The 22,687-nt window shown below is 42.9% G+C and overlaps 1 protein-coding gene across 6 annotated transcripts in view; it reads left to right on the top strand.

Annotated features, from left to right (window-relative positions):
• CHD9 (chromodomain helicase DNA binding protein 9) overlaps window positions 1-22,687 on the top strand; it is a 1,629,153-nt gene that overhangs the window by 69,441 nt on the left and 1,537,025 nt on the right. For all 6 annotated transcript variants that reach the window (XM_069216350.1, XM_069216347.1, XM_069216351.1 and 3 more), the window contains exon 2: window positions 11,168-11,291. The gene's annotated coding sequence lies outside the window, so the exon portion shown is untranslated. The remainder of the gene's footprint in view (window positions 1-11,167; window positions 11,292-22,687) is intronic.

The following is a 22,687-nucleotide window of genomic DNA, read 5'->3' as shown; positions in this document are numbered from 1 at the left end:
TACCTTTGGTTGCCCTGATGGTGGCCCTAGACCCTCTTTTTAAGGGATCTTATAGAGGCTGAAACATTTTGGGGATTGACGAGTAGAGAGGTAATTTGAGACATAGGCTTCCAGTAACATCCACCAGGTTTGTTATTAATCCAGTCTGGTGAACGTACCCAAAAAGTAAGGGAATTCCTGGGTTTATGCAGAGTTAGTTTTACATTACTGGACCTCTCATATCACCAGAAAATATTTATTCTGATCTGCCTTTCTAAGAGGTTGAGACCACTATGTTGGTAACATCTTACCATGGTGGGATGGACTGGCTGATGATGAAGCATGCCACGAAGTGTGGGTAAAGCCTTTTTCAGCCAACTTTTTTTTTTTTTGCTTCTTGATCCATTATGTAGTCTTGTTACTCCAGAATGATTACATGAATAAACCAACTGCCATATTTTGTGTTTTTGAGTTTCATTGTGGAGGATGGAGGACCTCTAGCTCTCGTTGTGAGTCAACCTCTGCGCTAACTGCCAGTAAGAATGCATCATGAGTTGAGGAAGTTCTTGGACTCTTAAATAGACAGGATGCCTTTTCTCATCTTGCAATGACAGCCTACTGGGCTGCAATGTTTTTCCTTCCCTTCATTTTCACACCTTCTGCACACTAGATGTTTTAATGCCAATTAAAGCTATAATCTTAGGTTCCTCTTAAAGAAAAAAGGACCCCCTGATAGGCTATTAGAGGGTGTTGCTCATCATTAAGACAGATGGACACCGACACCCTATGTTGACATTTCAATGGCCAAAACATTTATGAGAAGTTCTCTGGAGTCTAAGCACACAGCGTTAATGATTATCAATGACGGTCCTACTACAGTGCAAAAGTGTTTATTCCACAGCAGCTGTCATTCGAGGAAGAAGGGTGCATGGGAAGTTGAAGGGCATCTTCAGGTGCTAGGAATAAGACGGTTGACCTTTACCCAGTGTTTTTGGGAGTTGTAACTTACTTGCTAATTAAATTCCGCTGCTGGAGAGAATAAAGGAGAAAGTTCATACATTATACTTACTTTTGTGTTCTTAGTAGAACTGAAGCCTTATTTTACATTTGCTGCTAATTTTTTAATAACTCCGTAAAACATAATTCTTTTCTGTTGTTTAATCAACATTCTAAATATGACGGGTAAAGAAAATCTGAAAATTCTGTTCCTAGTCAGTGCCTAGTGCTGACTGCATCTTGGAGAGAATAGTCATCAGACTTGGCCCTCCGACAGACAGAATTATTAATACTGCCAAGAGTGTTTTTTCTAAAATTCTACACCTTTAATTACATTTCTCATCTTTTCTGCATGCAACTAAACAGTATAGATCAGTGTTATACTTATGGTTTTTAATAAGCAATTCCTTTTTCAAGATAATTCTCTCCCAAATAAATATTTGTTGTCAAATTGTTATCAACATAGGTGTGACACCTCACTTTTGCTCTATAAATTCTGCTCACAGGAGCCTGAAAAATAGACTGGTTCTCTGAGCTAACTGCCTGTATGGTCCATCATGGGTAAGGGAAAGTTCCTAGACTCTTATAGAGACAGGACACTTTTTCTCATCTTGCAACAAAAGACTATTGAGCTGCAATTTTTTCTTTTACTTTCCTTTACATTCATATGTTTTCACACCTTCTTGCACACTAGAGGCTACAGTGCAGACCTGAAACTGTTACTTCAGGTTAAACCTAGCAGTTTTTAAAAGTAAAAACAAGCCCCTGATGCTCATGAAGCCAGATGAGCACTGACATGTAGGGCTTTTAATGGAAAATAAATCAATGAGACGTGCTCTGGTGTCCACCCACACAGCGGGGAATTATTGTATTGTTTCACATCAATGATATGATTCTTATGATGCAGACCCAGCACTACAAGCAAGTACATTTTTATTCTTTTCTTATTCCATCTTCTTTTCCTTTCCTAAGCTAGACAAGAATAAAATACCATGACTAAGCCACACTGCTGTCTGTTCCAATGTCTTGTGCAAGATTATCCCTCAGTACATTTATATAGCAGAAGAGAAAACAGAAAAAAAAGGTCTGCAGCTGTAGTACGTGTTGGTCTGATTATCCAGTCATGACGTTCAGAGATTGACTGAAAGCAGAGCCCAGGTGTCTGATCCAGTTTGTAGAAAGCTTCTGGATTCATCTTCCAGGTGATCTAATGTTTGTAACTGTCTAGAATGCCCGTCCACCACCTTGTTCTTTGCTCCTGTGAGATATGTGCTGTCCAAAAGTCCTTGCCTATTTCTGTAAGATTTCTCAATGTGGTCTCACCCAGGTGGCTTATGTAGCAATACTGCTATGTTTTCTATTTTTAGAAGAGTGTACCACAGAGCCTTCTCTTTGATCTAGTATCTGCTAACAAAGGACTTCACAAGGAGTTCAAGACCAGAAGTTTGAGCTCCTGTTCAGACCATCCTCCTCCTGAGGAAAACTACCTACATTTTGCTTCCTAGCAGGGTCTGCTGATATCAGATTCTGCTACCTGGTTCAGATTGGAGCAGAAAATGGCTGGCCTGTTCCATGCCTCCATTTGGGCCAGCCACTACTGGATCACCGCCTTGTGACCCCGCTGGGAGGGGAAACTGGCTCGGAGTAGGTCAGGCATCATTTTAGGTGGGAAGACTTGAGCCTCTGCAGTGCCATGTAGCGCAGTGGTCCTGGGAAAATTGCCTGTATCAGTGATGAGTAGGTCCACAATTCTTGCTATCTGATGCAGAGAGGTTCTGGTTCTGGATAAAGTCCATCTTAATTCTTGACAAATTTGGGATACCTTATTCGATGGAAAGCTGAGGGTAGATTTAATGGAGTTTGACATAAGCCAAAGAGGTCACCACTGGAGATCATCAGCAATTTCTCTTGATTCATTCATGACCAGTGAGATTGTCTTTGCAAGTTTGTTGGCAAGTATCCTCTGTCACTGATCCATCACTATATCGTAGTCTGTGAATACTCTGAGGCCAATGTCCTGGGTGCTTCCACCACTCGCTTCAAGACCTTGATGAAACACGAAGGTACTGAGGAGAATCTGAAGGGAAGAGTCTTGAACTTGAAAGTCTGGAGACTCCAGACGAACCGCAGGAACATGCAGTATTGTTTGAGTATGGGGTTTGTAAGGTATGCATCACTGAGATCTTGTCCACTGTACAATGAATGTCTGGGAGGAAGTGGATGGCCTACATTTTGAGGTGTTGGAATGCCACCCACTCAATGAACTTCTTGAGATTTATTACAGGACGAAGGCCCTTGACCTTCACCACCACCAGGAAAAGGTTGCTTACGAAGCCCGGTTGAATAAGACATGATTTGGAGGTCACCCCCTAGGTTTCAGTTCTGCCACCTCTCAGTCTATTTGGAGTGAATCTGCTTCCAAGAAGGACAACAGTCGTAGTCAATTAGGGCTGCCTTGGGGAGCCACAAAACTATGTGGAAACTGCAGATGGTCTGCAAAAGCCAATCATCATTGGCTATTTTCTGCCAGTTGTGCATTCAATTCTCCAGCCTACTACAGCTTTTAAGACCAAATCTGTTGTAAGCTTGCCAGTGCTTTTTGTTGTCATATTGTCCCAACTGGGTGGTGTAGTTGAAGTGGTCTATTGAGTGACACCTTCCTTGTCTGGCCTTGCGGATGAAAGCTTTCTTTATTGGCGCCTCGTCTGGTAATTCATTTTCCCTATTGCTTGGTTAATGGGTCGCCAAACAGGCATCCAAGAGCAACCACACCCGCCTTGGATGGAGCTAGGTCACCGAATTTTGGATCGCCCTCTGTTAGAATGGTTCTACGATGTTAGGTGGTTATTCTGGAGTTTGTGTTCCCTGGAAAGGTAATGGCCCTCTATGCCCATCCTGACTGTCTCCAGGAATATGAGAGAACCAGACTACCTTTTTTTTTTTTTTTTTCCGGCAATGTCCAGAATTTTTGAGAGTGCTATAGCCAAATGCAGTGACATGTCCTTAGAGGACTGCTAGGAACAATCAGTGCTCTTTTTTATAGTCTTTAACAAACTTGGCTAGGAAGCATGCCATTTTATCAATTTGTGGTGTTTTAAAGACTCCTTATCCTAGTTCTCACTGGAATGACCCACACAGTTTAAGCTTTGCTCTGGGGTCTGAATCCCCAAAGGTATTGTCTATCTGGTTGGAAACCAGGGTATCGCTCGCCAGGTCTGTGAAGGGCAAGAGTTGCCAGAGACTTCATTTCTTTGATCCTTTGTTTGAGTGCTCTTTGGTGGCAGCAGAACCGACTAAGGGCAACAGAAGTGCAGGTCTAAGGCAAAGGGCTTCGGATGCCCCCTGTTGGCCGGAGGAACGCTGTAGGGTACTCCACAGAAAAGCGAAGGGGTTAGTAGCAGCAGTCAATCCCACAGCCAATGCGTTCTTAAGCTGAAAAGGAATATACATTAAGTACTAAAATTAAGCATCAGTGACAGAAAAACAATCCATTTAGAGGGTAATATGAAGTTACCTGTGCTGTAGAAGTGAAGAATGAGGGGGCCTCGGACATTGAAGTGCCTTTTCAGGGGAGAGGAGGAAGACAGTGAAAACTATTTATCCTATGTTCTTGGAAGTTGTAGTTGTGCTAATCACATGATGATTCTTAATGCAATAAAGCCAAAAATTAATGCATAATCCTTGCCTCTAGTCCTGACAGGATTTGTGGCTACCGTTAGGATACCATTAGACTATGATGTAATATGGACCTGTGAAATATTTTATGAGTTCCTATGATAATTTATTTAATGCCACTGCATCCTTATGTATTAGGGCCACCTAAATATGTTTATATTGTTTCATTATCTGCTGAGTCAGAATGTGATGATATAGCTCTGTGACCATTCAAGAGCTTTCCATACTTTTTCAGAGACATTGGCTGAGACTCTTGTGAACATATATTCAAATGCCCAGCAATTAGATGCAGTTTTCAGTGATCATTAAAAGAAAAAAGAAATAAGTAATGCCTTGTGGCCTATTTGTCATCTTAGTTTTTAAATATCTTTTTATTTAGAATTTTTGTCACCAACAATAACAGTGTACGACCTATGATCCCAGGCACTGCTGCGAGTGAACATTACAGGAGTACATATCTGCAACTGAACATGGAGTGCCCAGTTCTTCCCATCAACCTACACTTCCAGGGTCTGGGCCGCCACTTACAACCTCCTTTCTAATCCTCTCCCTGGCCCCAGATGCTCAAACATTTCAGGGAGGGGGACAAAGGGGGAGGGGGGCACCCCCTTGCCCGGTAAATAAGGTTCCTTCACCTGTCCACACCAGTAAATGAGCAGAAGGCCAAGGCACACCGATGAAAGTTAAGCGTGGTTGATCCAAGTGGTCATGAAATTGGAGTCGGAGTCCAAAGCACAATCCGACATTTATTGACTGATGAGACGAAAAGGTCAGTGTGTACATCAAATCACAAGTGTGACAATGCATCCAAGAAGCAACCAGCAGCCAACATGTGTTTCGTCTCCTAGACTTTGTCAAGGCTGTGGGATAAATAGATAATACATACATATTGGTATAATGAAGCATTAGCTGTTGAAAATAAACTTAAAAGACCTTGTACAATTGGAGAGTTGAAAAAACGCCCATGTATACCTATGCGCCCGACATAAACCAAATGCTGTGATAGCATATAGTGGAGAAAAAAGGAAGAGAAATCACGGGATGCACAACATGCGTGAGAATGAAAGTAAAACCACATGTATGGTGTTAAGGGTCCAAAGAAAAAAGGTTCAACCATGTAAAGCAAGATGAGAAAGTTGAGTGTACCACCCAAAAAATTGGGATATTAAAATCAAAGAGATAGGGCACGTGCCACAATCCGCCCGTGTAGCAGAGAAACACCCGTGAACAAGTGGAAACTTATGGATATCTGAGATGGCAGAAAAGTGTGAAGAACACAGTCTAAAGCAAAATATATACCTTAAAATATGTAACTTAATTCAAAGTTCAATGTTGGAAAATGAGTTCATAAAGCGGTGTATATGATATGCAGCCACTGATATATCCAAGGTAGTCCAAGAGTGTGTATGCATGAGAAAGGCCCTGATAAGCCTGCATAAAAAGACAAAAAAGGCTGAAAAGCACGGGAAATATATAAATACCACAAATACAAGAAATCCAAATTGTGCCGCCAAATAGAAGGGAAGTCGGCCTTTGTAAATGTGGAAAATGTAAAAAAAAAAAAAAAGTCACCAAACACGGAATAAAAATATAGGTATCAGCTATAATGGTTGCGGTCTCATGAAAAGATGAGAGATAAGTAAATACCAAAAATCGGTATGTAAGGTATTAAGGAAATGAACTTGCTCGCGCTTGTGGCAAAGCATGCCCGGGCGCGGAGACGCTTGTATAAGGCAATGTAAAGCACACGTACAACAAATGCGGCGAGTGCTGGACTGAAGTCAAAACCGCATGTTACCAAATGTGGAACCGGTACGGAAAAGCGGTGACTGCTGTAATGCCAAGGAAAATATTTACGTGAAGCCAAACAAAAATAGAATCTTACTGTTTTCCAAGTAGGCTTGCCGTGCAAACCGCGTCGGCGTGAAGTCACTGAAAGCAACTCCTAAATGGGACGTGGTTATAGGGGGCGTACGGGCAAAAAAATGGAAGAGGGACTAACCGCTTTGAACAATACAGCAGTAAACGTGGGTGCCATTTTGTAAATACAAGAGTATAGCAGGGCACATATCATGAGACAAAGTAAGTAGGCTAAACAAAGGTGGGGAATAGGTGTTAAAAGGAGGACCCCGAAAGGGAGTGTAATTACAAAGTGGTAAAGAAGGAAAAAGAGGCAAAACAACAGGTGCAAAAACATGCATAGAAATATGTTGAGTAAGTAGAAATAGAAGGACTCAAACCTAAGCACATAATAGAAGTATCTGATGTAGTTGAACAGTCTTAGTCCATAGCAAGCATGAAGTATAACCCAGGTCAAAAAAACAGCAGAGCTATTTGATTACACTTACATATGTCTCCCATATAAAGGCAGTAGGTACATTACAGAAAATTATGTAAGTCCTTTTCAATATTGATGCCCTCCTCCACAGCTCTCAATTTAATTATCCAACTGCTTTCCAAACGCCTTAGCAAAAGGGTCCTGTTGCCACCTCGGGGTGACGGATTAAGCACATCAATCCCATGAACAGTAATGCCTAGAACTTCACGCTGACTGTGATTGGAATTGTAATGTACAGCAAAAGGGTAATTTGTGTTATTATTGCGAATCGCTCTAATATGTTCCTGTAATCTCTCCTCGAGTGGACGGATGGTACTACCAACATATATTCGATGACAGAGACAAATCAAACAGTACACAACAAATCTAGTGTTGCAATTTATAAACTTGTCAGTTGTATAGGTGACTGGCGTGTTGTATTGAAAATCCAATATTTTGTCCTTAATGTAACAACAAATATTACAATTTCCACATTTGTGGGATCCCTGTGGTGGTGTAGGTAACCAAGTGTCTTTACGGTCTGCTGGTAGAAAGATGTGACAAAGGAGCTTATGTAGTGTAGGTCCCCTACTATAAGTGATTTTTGGTTTAGATGGGAGGTTCTTACTAAGGTGTCCATCTGCTAACAAAAAAGGCCAGTGTTTCAGGAGAATTTTATAAATCTGGGAGCTCAGTGCATTGTAGGGGGTAATGAGAGCTAATGGCCGGTTTGTTTTTTTCTTGGTAGATGGGACCAAGAGATCAGATCTCTTGACAAGACTAATCCTGTTGTTGGCTTGGCATAAGATGTTGTGGGGGTAACCCCTTCAAATAAAGCGAGAGTTCATTTGTTTCAATTCTTCTTGATACACAGTGTTTTCACTGTATATTCCTCCTAATCCTAGTAAGTTCCCCAAAAGGTATGGCATTGATTTGTGAGGCAGGGTGGGAGCTCTTGGCGTGTAAGATGGAGTTACAAGCTGTTGGTTTCCTATTCAGTCTTGAGCACATTTTGTCACCTTTGATGTATAAGGTGAGGTCAAGGAAGTTGACTTGGGACAAGCTATGTTCCCCAGAGAATGTTAAATTGAAAGTATTGGTGTTGAGATGCTGTAGGAAAAGGCCAAGTAAGTCAGAACTGCCTGACCAAAATCATCAATGTATCTGCCCCAATACAGAATATGCTGGGTCAAATGAGGTGAGCAATCCCTCCATATGTGAGTTAGTTCGTAAACGCCCATGTAGAGATTGGCAATAGATGGGGAAAATTTAGCACCCATGACGACACCTTGGATTTGTCTGAACCATGTACCATTGTGAACAAAAATGTTATTATCCAAAACCAATTCAATTAGGTTACTGAGCATATTAAAGTGTTCTAGAAGGGTGGCATTACAAGTATCCAAGACGTGTTGAATGGCAATCAGACCCATCTCTCTCGGAAAGCATGTGTAAAGCGAGATGACATCTAGGGTAACTAAAAAATGACCCTCTGTCCACTCAAAATCATTCAATTTGCTGAGAAGGTCCTTAGTATCCCTGATGTACGAGGAAAGGTTGATAACAAAGGGTTGTAAAAATAGATCAATGTATTCCGAAATTCTCTCCGTGGGGGAGCCTATGCCAGAAATGATGGGTCTGCCCGGTGGGAAAAGACCTGATTTGTGTCCTCACCAGTCCATATTAGACCTACATTCTTGCACCAGGAGGGCCTCCAGTCTACCCCAATATCGTTTTATGTCATGCTTTGCGACCTCCATATTGCAAAAAAATAAGTGTATATCAAGGGTCACCTTTTTCCAGACACCCAGAGATATCAACCGGGGATGACTATCAGAGGGTCTCCCACTCCCAAGAAAATTCTGTGCTGTATGCTTGACCAAAACCTGCTCAGTCTCAGACACTCCCAGATGTTGTGTCCCATATGCCCCGTTGGCCACACCAACCCCAGCAGAGGTCAGTGTCAGTTGCACACATGCATGCATCCTTGTATGTGTGAAGTAGGCCCTGTGAAATAGTTTCAGTTAAATCAGTTGGAATCCTGCCTGAACAGCTACCTCCCCAAGGTAACTACATGCAACACCCCCCTTCCCATTTAGGTGGACTGTGGAGTATATTAGGAATATAGGGTATGTGTAGGGAATGAGGGTTGTAGCACCCTGTACTCTTAACGGGTTCTCCTCTTAAGTCCTGTGCCTGGTCAATCCATCGGTTCAGAATCGGCTGGACAGATCGTATTGGCTTTGTAGTTCCTCAAAGGATAACCATTCCACTTTGTCTCTCACATCTCTTAAATTCAAAATGCTCAACACATTCCAATTTCAGTGCTATGTCACTCCACACAACTAAGCCAACACACTGGAATCCCATAGTGGAGTTTCTGGTGTCATTTTGTCTGCAGTCCCATCTAGCTCAACACCTGTCTCCAGGTCCAGATCACTATGGCCGTGGGATCCGGGAGCTCCAGGGACCGATCTGTACTATGCAACCGCCCACCAAAGCCCCATGGGTCTAGGTTCTTAACCATCTGCCTGTAGAGAAGGTTCTCTTTGGTCCTTGAAGGACCAGTCGCTTGTCACTAGCAGCTGAGCTGCCCAATAATACAGGTGCAGGTCAAGTAGTGTGATTTTTCCCCCATTCATTGGCCGTCTGTTCAGGGTTCTGTCTTGTTATTTTTGAGCTTCTTAATAAGGCTCTTCTTTTTGGAAACATGAACATCCGAATGAAAAACATGCAATGTAACTTCCTGTATTCTAGGGAAGGATGTGATAACTAGTGTAGGATTTGTAGAGGAAACTTGTTTGGTATATTCATATCAAAACAATGCATCTAGCAAAGGCTGGTTTACAATTTTGTTTGATAAAACCAGCACTTTTGGAGTAGTAGCCTGAACAGTGTTCATTAAAGAGTCATATTGTCACTCCGTCAAGTACACTGTCAGTAAATAGCTCACAATATAACTAACCATGTAATTTATTTTGGCTTTCTATTTAGTCAGCCCTTTTCCTAGCACAACGGGCGCTACATCATCTGGCCACTAAGAATAACTTCTAGGTTTCATTGACAAAAGAAAGATTTAAGAACTACCAAGTTGCTTTTCCCAAAGGACTTCCTGATGCTGCATAATCCAAAATGAGTTCCATTAGAAAGCATCAGTAAACTGGATTTTGAAAAAAAGGAAGTGACAACAACTGTTTTAAGCAGTATCAAAAATCAGAGATGGTATCAGACCATGCTTGCTTCATGTGTTGTTCAGACCAGAAGGCCGAGACTTAGGTGACCCAGACTGCACTACAAATACTGTTTTCTTTACTCAGACGCCTTAAAACATGTAACTCTACGTTATAGTGACTGATGATTTAGTAAAACACACCTATACAAACGTAAGCAGTGGACAGTAAAGTTTAAAATGTTAACCCAAGCGCAGTGGTCCTTATGTCAGGGTACCTAGTAGCAGATTAACTACCTTTGAAGGTGCTGCTAAAAGTAACCTAGTTGGAGATTCCCAATGTCAGCAAGTATCAATTACAAGATATCCAGGGGTTATTTCCTTCAACATAGAGGTTTTGCTTAGAGATAGTTGGAAAGGTGTTTCACCTGCTAGATGTTTGTTTTAGACGAAGACAGGTGGCGATTTAAGTGGGGGTAGTTGGAGGTTACTTTGTTGGCATTAATCAGTGTTTTTAAGAATGAAGTAGCCATTTGGCTGAATTACAATGAATGAAAAGCTATTGGGTTATCAATAATTTAGCTGAGTTTATACAAAATATTAACTGTTTCCAGTGATGAGGGAATGCAGGTTTTTCAGTTACAAGTGGAATATGTTCTACATCTTGTTAAATGTGTATTGTACTCTGTGATATTGATTGGGATACTTTAACAAAAGAAGATAATGGGGGTTATTACAACTTTGGAGGAGGTGTTAATCCGTCCCAAAATTGACGGTAAAGTGACGGATATACCACCAGCCGTATTAAGAGTCCATTATATCCTATGGAACTCGTAATACGGCTGGTGGTATATCCGTCACATTTGGGACGGATTAACACCTCCTCCAAAGTTGTAATAACCCCCAATGTATTTTAAATATTCACAATTATAAAGCAATACAAAGACTTATAAACAGTATGCATTTGTTCAGATGTAAAGTGTTTTCAAGGGCTCTTACTAAATATTCAAAATGGTTTTCCTTGTCTTTAGGAGTTGTGCCTACATTCAGAAGTTATAGTACATTTTCAGTGTTGCAGATAGTGGAATTAGGTTGGAAAGACGATTCTCAAACTGCACAGTCTCAAAATGGATGCCTTGCCTCTGGCCCTAAGAGGTAAGAAAAGCTATATTTATGGAGAATACCAATTTTTTAGAAACGGTTTATGGAGAATACCAGTCTTTGAGAAAAGAGTCATATTTGTGAAGAATACCAACCTTTCCATACTGGGAACAACACATCTTATTGTACTGTATGGTGGTTTTTGCTGTGTAATAATTATTTTCTACAGTTTTGTAGAGACACTGCATCTGAATTGCTAAAGTAACCCCATAACTAAAAAGCAAAGGAGCATATAAATATAAATCAAAGCCAACGTTTGAACGTTTAAGTATACTCTTTATAGAATTGAGACAACAGGTTGACTGGGTTTTTGTGTGCGTTTCCCCATGCAAAATGCAAAAGATGTTTTGTGTTCATGTGACTGTTTGAAGTGTAGGGTTTTATTGTGTGTTGGTCAATGTAAGGAAAAAAGATATTTACACTTAACCCTGGCAAAGAGAGCCTGGAATGTATTAGTATTAATACCAACGATGTTAAAATATGTTTCTTCTTCAGTAGGGCTTTATCAAATATAGTACTTGGCAGTGGCACTAGGACTGAATAAATTGTCACTAGAAAAGTACAACTTGCTGAGCAGTAACAGAAAAAGATAATCGACTGATATGTGCTACATATCAAAATGGCACAGGATTGACTTGAAAATTGGAGAGTGCAGCTCCCTTTCAAATGCTCAAAGGTCAAGGATATACTCTATTTGAAAGTAACAATCCATTCAATGACTGACCCAAAAAACAACGATTATTTGACATTTTTGAAGTTTAGCTTCATAAACTACAGTTTTTCTCTTGCTGAAGTGCAGGGGGAAGTAGTGATGGTGTTGGAGAAATTCTCAGAAGAAACCAAAAGAATACCCTTTTTATCACTGTGGTGAGTTGAACTGTATGAGCTGGAGCTTAATTATGGTGATTACAGGTGTGGGTACGAGCCAGGAAGGCTAGCCTTTTAGCATTGAGGTACTATCTGGTCTTTGGTACAGAATATGAGGGGGGGGTGGAATTCCTGTAAATGGATTACATGCTCTGCTCCAAGAGAATGAAGGGATAAATTTAAAATGTTAGGTTCCCAAAGCTTCCTTGAGAAGTGGCCTGCTCCAAGTGGAGTAATCCACCCATGACAGATGTTCTGAGAAGCCCAAAATAAAAATAGCAAAGTAGAAATTAAGACTGTGAGAAACAGGTCCAGGTGCAACTTTGTAGAAGCTGAGGAAAAAGCAGAGATTAGTCAAAAGAACAGGATAAAAATGGAGATGCAATAAGAGGTGAATATAGCCCCTGTCACCTGCGCAACCATGCTCTGGCGCAACTGGGCTGTGCTGTGAGAGAAGGCACGGTGCACAGTGGCTTTGAGACTCTCCTAGTAAAAAGAAGCAGGTTTAATTCCCTGGCAGGACCTAAATACATTGGTGGCAACACTTTGCACATGCATTGAATAACAAATAAATGATGGAGTGCACTCATACAAGCAGGTGGAGTATGCCGGAAACTGGGAACAGCTTTTAAAGGTCATTTGGATATTGGCAGGAACACAGGAAGTGAAAGATCATTAACTTGAAACCCCAAGAGGTCAATATCTAAAGCTACAATCCACTGAGAAGTGGTGTTGCTTTATGGTACTGATGAAATAAGACCCAGTCTGGCTGCAGATGGTTTTCAGCTCTGAGAGGCACATAACCATTGGCTATACATTACAAGGCTGTAAATAAATGATTGCTAGAACATTTTCCCATAGCAGGTCTTCATGTGGGATAATCAATGGAACCCCTCCACCAGAATTTAATTCAGAGATAATATTTGGATCAAACAAGTATCTCTTAAAAGGATAAGTCTTAATTGGAGAACTCCTGCGGCATGTAGCACTAAGACACAGAGAGGGATCTTCTCTTTGATGCATTCCTTGAAGGAGGACTTGAAGAGATGAAAGTGCAATAGTTACATTTGGAGGAAGGAATTAAGCTTCACTGGCTAATTCATGGAGGGCCAAGGTACTGATATGTAGGAATCTGCGGTGCTAGATAATTTCACTCGGTATGTTCTACATTTTAATGTAGAAGCAGGGGCATAGCAAACCACTGTCCACACACCAATCAAAGAATGAGGCTCTAAGTCATGGATTCAAATTCCAAACTTCTACGCAGAACACAGAACCTATATAGTTATAATTGCCTCATATCCAACATTGTAAGACCCACAACAAAGCAGGCTCAAAGATCATGCATGGCGTTTTCTCTTTAAAACGAGAAAATAAACAATTTGAACAAGAATGAAAAGTACAAGTTATAAATCAGTAATAAACACACAAATTATCATCTAATGTGAATAGGAAGCTTTTGAGTGCAAGTGCTCCTATGAACAGAAGCATTGGCTGCTGTCACAATTAATTCAGACCTTTCGCAAACCTGATCACACATCAATATCATTTGGGCTGCCAGCTGGTCACTCACCTAGACCATTGTTTCCACATTCCCCTAGTGATGATCCCTGACCCTAACGGCACTACCTCTAACTTTGTCAAGAGCAACAGGGATGCCTAAACTTTGGATTGTCTTTGATAACTAGTTTTTTTTATTTGTACCACGTCACCTAACCGATATTGTACTGCCTTGGTAATTGTTCTTTCATTAAAATCATGTTTTTCTTGTCCTGAACCATGTCTGTCCTAGCCCTCACAACAGAGTCTGCAACCTGGGCAGTCTTTGTTGCATGTCCAGTTCATCATCCAGGACAGACACAGTTGAGAGACTGGTTTCCTGCTTCTCAAAAGTTGACACTCCTGTTACTGAACGTGTTGTTCTGTGGTAGAGCCATAGCATGGTTCTGACAACCCTCAACACGTCTCATCTGTATTTTGAGCTGGAACACTGTCTGAACAATTGGAGGAAATCCACCACATGGGTAACAAAGTGGTGGACCTAGAGGGCATTATGATGGACATTCACCTAAAACCAGAAGACCTCAAGAATAGGCTTAGATGAAATAAAATCTGTTTAAGGGCCTTTTAAAGCACCCTTTAAGACTGATGTTCACATGGGGAAACCTAAAACACCTGGTCCAGTCCCCGGAGGAGGGGCAGACCTATACAAGGCAATTTTGAAAACTTTCCTTGCCTTTTACCAAACCCTGTACCCTAAACAACTCTACTTACTATCTGAAATTGATATGCTCCTGGGCTCCAATTTACAAGCCCACCTTACTCAAGTAGAGGCTAGCCTACTTGAGTTGCCAGGGGAGGTCATAGTCTCTATTAGGAAGCTGGCAAAAGCAGAGGGGCCGGATGATTGCTCTCTTTTAGAAGACATTAGCTCAACACTGGACCCTGCCTTATGCTAATTATGATTGTTTAATGATTTTGGAACTGCAGGAGACATTATTGACTTTGTTATACCCAGTCAGAGTGGATCTCGCCAACTGTGCCTCCTCTAGGCCAATTTTTGTATTGAACATTACAAAGATTTTCACTGGTATTTTGGCAATCAGTTTGGGCCCACACCATGGTGAACCCAAATCAATCTGGATATATCCCAGGGGGACAATGTAGTAATTTGAAAAAATGAATCCACATCTTGGAACGTACACATAGAAAAATTATCAATACCCTTTTGCTTGATCTTGGAAGCCGAAAAGGCATTTGACAATCTACTGGACTTTCATGTCAGGAGCAGAAGATGGACTTTTGTAGTCTTCCCCTGGTTTTAGGTGGCTTTAGATCCCTTAGAGCACACATCAAGATCATTGGTATTAAATCGGCTTTCTTGCCACTCTTTACTCTCGCGATGGAGCCGGTGGCAAATGCTGTTCTGTTAGGACCTGATGATTACCGGCTCACCATATCTGCTGATGATATCTTGGTGGTACTAAGCCTGAAGCAATCCCCACCCCTTCTTTAAGAGTTACAGATATACCAGTAAAAATTGGTGTTTACTGTTTGCTCATAATGTTATTAATGAAACATTTTAAGTGGTTAGAATAAAATATGACATGATCGCCAGCGAACAACGTAATATGACAGGAGACCAGTTGGTTTTAAGCAGTTACACTTTAGCAGGCCTCAGGCAAACATATAATTGTTACTAGACCTGCAGGTTGGGTAACTTGAATAATCTACTCAACCTAAAATTAATGTACTTGATACTTAAACGGGTCTCAAATTGTGTGATCCAAGGCCAATATTTTATTTTACAGATTTGCCTTTCCTTCATTCTTGCATATGAGTGCACCTTCAAATATGCAAGTTCAGCATTTCAGCTGTACAGAAAACCTCTTTGTTTGATTAAATAGATTAAACGGTTGCTGCATGTAAAATAAGAATCTAGCCCACATATAAGGCATACGTGATCCATGACTTGTCTCTTAGTTTACTAATAGCATTGTCATCGAGGCAGAAGTATTTACCAGTTTAGGTTTAAACACTCACTTTTAATAAATATATCACTAAAGCATATTGTGGTAGCACACTGTCAGTTACAAACAGTAAATTTCCAAGAAATGTCCATAACCCACTAACTTGCAGCTTCACTGATAAAACTGTGTAGTGTATTAATAATCTGTGAAAATTGGGTTTCAGAAAATGTATTTTTCATTTGTACATCACCAAGAAAAGTGTTCTCATTTGTTTTTATCCTATTAAAATATTTTTACATCACATTGGAGAACAAAAAATGGTCTTTCACTCCTACTGCCATGTTTCTTGAAATGTTCGTACAGTTGACTTAGTTATTTAAATGTTATGTGTTAGGAAAAACCCACACAGCCTTTCATTTCACACTTTTCACAGCAGGTCAGACAGGTCACCTTACAAAATCCTGAAATTCTGCAGTCATAATGAAAAAAGACAAACTGACTTACGACCTCTGTCTCTGAACACAAAGCAAATGAGACCAGAACAAGATTTAAATGTCTTTTTCACTTTTTGACTGAACAGAACACCTGTTCTTTCTCAACTTGCCAGAAGGGTTGTGTAGGTCCTACAGATAGCTCCCTCTGATAAAATGACTCGCCATAGCGAGTGGGTGAGTAGATTTTTTGAAGCCTGATTAGAGCATAAGTGGTTATTATTGTGAGTGATAGGGGAGGCGGGTTGATCATCAGAGGTACGCTCCGGGGAGAGCTCAGTCAAAGAGCTGTAAAACTTGTAACCTCAGTGGATTGAAACTTGTAATCTCCAAGCGAGTCCGGTTGTGGCTCAATGGGCACCAAACAGATCGAAACTTAGCCTTGGTGTGCGTTAAACTGTGAGAATTTTTTTGCATTGCCATCACGCGTCGGAGACGAGTGAACCATTGAGCAATAGAAGAGACCGTAGACTTCTTCCATGTTAGCGCCACAAGGTGCTGCATACTGTGGAGCATGTGGCTAATTAGTTTCCTGTCAGCTTATGTCATCGCTTCTAGGGTCAGGGAGCGGATACCCTAAGGTGGCTTTAATGTGACCCAAATTTGTTTTTCCAGTAAGTAGTGAAGAAGGTTTCATAGTTGCTGAAACGCTTTGAGTGTGCTTGCCACAAATAAAGAAAATTGCTGTACTTATATTCAACTGGAGTGCTGTGCCTTTGTCTGTAATTGGCTGAGGCTGTTAAAAAAAATATATATATGTGTGTGTGTGTGTGTGTGTGTGTTTGATGCCATGTGTTGCTGTAGATACAAATTGTAGGAAAGTACCCTCTTTTGGCATGGTTACCTCCACTTTTTGCCTGTTGTCAGTATGTTTTGACTGTGTGCACTGGGAGCCTGCTAATTAAGACCCCAGTGACTATGCGCTCTCCCTTTTAAACGTGGTTGCTTGGACCACAAACATGCCACATTTGGCATAATGGGGCCCCCTTGTAAAACTTTAGTATGTGTCTGCAGACCTGCCATTGCAGCTTGCGTGAAAAGGTACATGCACCCTTTCGCTTCAGGTCACTGCACCAGGCTACTGTAAAGAACCCCTATGGTAGGCCCTCCTAGCCCAGAGGGCAGGTTGCAGGTACGTGTGTTTGAGTGCACCCCTGCATGAGCAGAGGTGCCCCCACGAACTCCAGCTCCATTTTCCTGGACTTCGTGCTTGGACATCATTTTATGCGTGTACTGGACATAGGTCACTACCTGTATCCAGCTACATAATGGTAACTCCAAACATGGGAATGTATGGTATCAAACATGTCGCAATCATACCTCAATACTTTTGCCAGCATTTGTTGTGTGATTCCATGCACTCTAGGGGCTCCTTAGACACCCCTCTAGGTAACCAATCCCCATTTCAGGGCTATATAGGGTCTCCCTCTTGGGTGGGTCCTTAGATCCGACAGGCAAGATTCCAGCAGGACTCATCTGCAACGTTTACTTCAACTTCTGGCTACTGTATCCGCAACTGGACTTCAAAGGAGCCTACAATCTGCTGCTCTAGCGACGACTTCGCCCTGCAACATTGTCTCTCCGACTCCTGTGCATCCTCTGAGGGCAGCAAATCTTCAGTCTGCACCAAGAAGCAAGAAGGAATCTCCCTTGAAGTGAAGGAGTCACTTGCATGCATCTGCAGGCACCAACTGCAACGATGATCGGCCTCATGGATCCTCTCTCCTGCAACCCTGCATGGATCCTGCAACACAAGTGGTGGTCCTGAGTGGTCCCCTCTACCAGGTGTCCAACCTGGGAGGTGGTGAGTCGTTGCCGGTCCCTGCAGGACAGTACCCCTGTGCACCACGACTCTTGCAGCTACCAAGGCCTATTGGCTCTTCATCCAGGGGATCTTCAGGCTCCGTGTAGCCCCGGCCTCTTGCACTCTTCCCTGCAACGTGTCATCTCCTGCCTGCTGCTCCAGCACCGTGGGACTTTCCGGGTGTGCTGAGTGGGCCTCGCTGCAACTCCTGTGCCTACTGCCTGTGGGAGCTGCATCCACAACGTCTTGCTCTCCTGACTTCTGAGGGTTGCCTGGGACTCCCTTCCTTGTGTTGACTCCCCTTGTACCTTCCTGGTCCCCAGCAGCTCTGCAGCTTCTCTTCTGCGACTCTTGTCTTTGCCAAGGCTTGTTGGTGGTTTTTCCACACCACGGACAGACTGCAACTCTTCTTCCGACGTGGGACATTGACTGCATGAACTCCTGGAACTCCTCTTTTGCCCCTGTGCTGCATAGCCGATTCCTGGTCCTCACCGTAGACTTGGTCCTGCATCTCCAGAAGGGTGGGTAGTGGCTGCTGCCGCAACTGGACACTCCAACTGGAACTGGACTTGGTTCCTTTCATTTGCGGGTTCTCTTCTGTCTGAATCCATCTTCTGTTTCTTGCAGTCTTGCTTGGGTTCTGCACAGTCCTTTTACAAAGTTTCTCTGTGGGGTTGGGAAAAACCAGGTACTTACCTCTTATCTCCTGGTCGTTGGGGGGCACTCTGGTACTTATCTTTCAGGGTTCCTAGTTCCTCCAGCTCCCCTCTATAAATTCTACTTACCTGGGTGGGGGTATGACTTTCTCATTCCATTTTTTTAGTATATGGTTTGGACTCCCCCTAGGGTAACTATTTCCTATTGCTTTTTCACTGTTTTCTATTGCCTTTTATGCCAATTTCTGATTGCTACTGTACATATAATAGTGTGTTTACTTACCTCCTATTGGAGTATTGCCTATCTAGTATTTGTGTCACTAAAATAAAGTACCTTTATTTCTGTAATACTGTGTGATTCTTTCATGTGTGTAAGTGCTGTATGGCTACAGTCGTATTGCATAAGCTTTGCACGTCTCCTAGATAAGTCTTGGTTGCTCATCCACAGCTACCTTAAGAGAGCCTGACTTCCTAGACACTGACCACACCACCCTAATAGGGGATACCTGGACCTGGTATAAGGTGATAGTACCATAGGTACTTGCCACACAACAGGCCCTTCCTACACACGTGCTCTGCATACTCCTGCCATCTAGTGTTGAGTCCGGATGTGTGCAGGTTGCTTTTCTTCAAATAAGTCTCTCGAGTCACGCAGTAAAGTGACTCCTCCTCTTGCTGGTATTGTGCATGGGCATCAACTCCATCGTTAGATTGTTTTTTTTCTGCCATTGGCTTTGGACGTGTTCCTCAGTGCTCCAGTTCGATACTGTTTTCGGGCTTCCTTCAGACAATTATAAACCTCTACACCTGTTGGTTTTGTTTTCGTTCACGTTTAGCTCTCGCCCTTCGAAAGCAGGAGAGAATAGTCACCTCACATTTGATGTTTTACACTTGCGGCCTTCAAGCCATGCCTTTTCATCTCGTGTGATTTACCATTGATGTGATGCTAATAGAACAAACTCTGTTACGGTTCTGTTTCACATGCCACACAAAATACCCGCACATCCACCTCCATCAGCTCTGTAACTTATGTTTGCCTCCCAACCACAATGAGCAGAATTGTGTTGCCTGTCCATCTTTTTGATTGAAGAAAACGTTGTGGGATCTTGAACTTGTCAGAAGAAATGCAGTGTAGAGATCTGGAAAAGACACCTGACGTCTTCGCTCACCATGATGTTGAACAAGTGGAAGAACTTGCATGATGCCTCTGCAGCAGAGGAGGAGGCCCTTTCCGTCCTGGACTCCGAATAAGACCCTGAAGTTGAGTTTGGTATGCAGATCCAAGATCTTCCTTCAGGACAGCACGCAGCGAGTACCCATTCCCACGTCCAGCCCACTAAAAGAGATTTGGTTCAGACTGAAATTATGGCTCCTGGGCCGCCACTGCTGACAGGCCATGGTAGGCATTGAACATCTGCTAGGGATGCCCTGCCCTCAGGCCAGCACCGAAAGCCAGGCTGAAACCGACTTTGGCTGTACTGAGCTGACTAGTCTCGGTGCCGACCTCATTGGCTCCGAACACCCCAGCGTCCAATGCTTCGGCTCCGACTCTGAAACAAAGACCAAGTTCAGTACCAAACCCTTCCATCTCTGCACCAGAACCCATTCTAGAGAGTATGTCTGAAAGACTCGATCTGAAACAAAAGATCATCTACATTCAACCTTGTACCCGTCGGATCTTGGCAAAAGCAGTGCAGGCAGCGCCTACTCCATCCAAGCAACCAGCTTTCTTTTGGCAAGGCCATTAATCTTCCTGCGCCTCCAAAACAGGACATTGTCATTAATCTAATTTAGCCACCTTTGCCTGCATCTCCACCACCACGTCTTCCTCCCTCACCACCACCTGATCGTTCACCACATCACTCACTTAGTGATATACCTGACGTTACTCCACAGGGCTCCCCACCATCTTACATGGGGGTCCGGGAGGAGAAGATGACTGATCAACAGCCCACAGATTCCTGGGACACTTATGACATTGACCCTTGCGAGGATACTGACCCAGACCTCTTCCCAGCTAAACCTTCACCTCCGGATGATGCAACATCCTTCCAAGAACTCATATCACCAGGTCCCTTTAAATAAAGACTTTATTGAAGACGTTTTTCTTGTCAACATACACTCTACTACTAGAGCATGTCAACATCTGCCCATGTTGAAAGGGATGCTCCGCCACTCGGATAACATTTTTAGCTATCCGGTGCAGGTATGAGTTATTACACCAAGGGTGAATAAAAAGTTGCACCATCCGACCCACCTTACGTCAAAGGTCAACTACCCACAGACTCACTGGCAGTATATAATGCCCGCAAAAGAGCAAATTCGCAGACAACTGTGGATGCCCCTTCACAGGATAGTCTAAAATTATTGATGCCCCAGTGAAGAGTTGCAGCACAAGCATCCAACCATTGGCGAATTGTTAACTCCCAAAGCTTGTTAGCAAGGTACTACAGGGCCCATTGGGACGAAATGGCGGAACTCCGCCAACATCTCCGTGACAAGTATGAAGAGAGGTCAGCAAATTGTTCAGGAAAGGAAGCTTATTTAAAGTAACTCAATCAGATGTGCCCTTGACTCAACAGACACAGCTGCAAGGGATATCAATACCCAATAAACATAAGGGGCCAGGCCATTTTTATAACCCTACTATATCCTGACTGGTACAAACCATGTCAACGTGCTTCAATTACATAGTAGGAACATATATTTCTACTATGCCCAAAGTGAACACCTTAATTGATCACCAATTCTTTTATTTACATATTTTTCTTTCACTCGTAATCTAGCCCCTTGTTGTGTCATATTGATTCACCGAAGTTTGCTACACATGCTCTTAAAAACACTATACATAACAATAAATCACATCCATACATAACATAAACAAATGAACACTTCTTAAATCTCGGGACAACAGGACTATCTCTCACAACCATTCTTGACCTAACCCCTGCTTCTGTCCCACACTCTTAATTTGGAACTGTTTGCACTAATAAATAGGGATACCCCCAAAAACTGGTGAAAGGGGCCTGTAAGCATACATGGTGAAGGATGTGGGCTGAGGTGTTGGCGTCCGCGATCTCTGGTGGTGAGGAGTGGCGGAGCTCGGTGGTGAGCTGGACTTCTGTGAACTTGGTCCAGTTTCTGCGTGGTGGGGTGATGAGTTTGGTGCAGTTCGACCGTCTTGGTGAAGAAGTGTTGCAGTAGTGGTCGGTCTAGTGGAGTTCAGAGGTGTGTGAGAAGATATGGTTTATGGCAGAGAAGACCAGGTCGAGGGTGTGACCTGCTGAGTTCGAGGGGGGAGGTTTACCAGTTGCATAATTCAGAGTGTATTGAGGTTCACTGCAAGGGTGGCTGTGTTTGGGTCCCTCTGGTTGCCGAGGTCGCCGAGGAGTATGTAGTCTGTTGAGGTGAGGGCATGGGGGTGATGAGATCTGCCAGTGCTTCGCTGAAGGGTGGGCAGGGTCTGGGGGGGTCTATAAATGAGCGTTACGTGGAAGGTGGTGTTTGGATTAGTCTGGATCTGCAATTGGAGGTGTTCAGCGATTTTGAGGGGTGGAGGGGACAGGATATCGACGCTGATTGTGAGTTGGAGTGATTTGGTCCCCAGTGCCAGTGTTCCTTCCCTAAAACAAGGAACCTGGCCCTTCATCTCCCCCCCCCCCCCCTCTATAAGTCCCTTGTAAATGGTATTCCTGGTACCTAGGGCATGGGTACGGAAGAGGACCCCTCAGACAGAGCTGCAGCACAGCTTGTGCCATTCTGAAGGACCCAGCACCAACCTTATGCAGACTGCCATTGTAGGCTGCATGACAAGGTGCTCCTAAAATTGAAAACATTACAAGGGCCACAGCCTGTGTGCCTTGTCCCCTAACACTATATGCAAAATATGTAAGTGATCCCTCTAGCAGGCCATTGAACCCTAGGACAGGGTGCGTTAAGTTACATGTGAGGGCATGTGTGGATGAGCAAATATGCCCCTACTATGTCTTTGTCGATTCCTAGACATAGTAAGTGTACAGGGAAGCCATTTTAAATGCATGTGCTGGACACTGGTCACTACGAGTTCCCCAGCTGCATGATGGCTTCCCTGAACCCCGGGATG

This window comes from Pleurodeles waltl, chromosome 12 (genome assembly GCF_031143425.1).
Source record: "Pleurodeles waltl isolate 20211129_DDA chromosome 12, aPleWal1.hap1.20221129, whole genome shotgun sequence".
Lineage (NCBI taxonomy): Eukaryota > Metazoa > Chordata > Amphibia > Caudata > Salamandridae > Pleurodeles > Pleurodeles waltl.
This window is presented reverse-complemented; position numbering and strand designations above follow the sequence as displayed.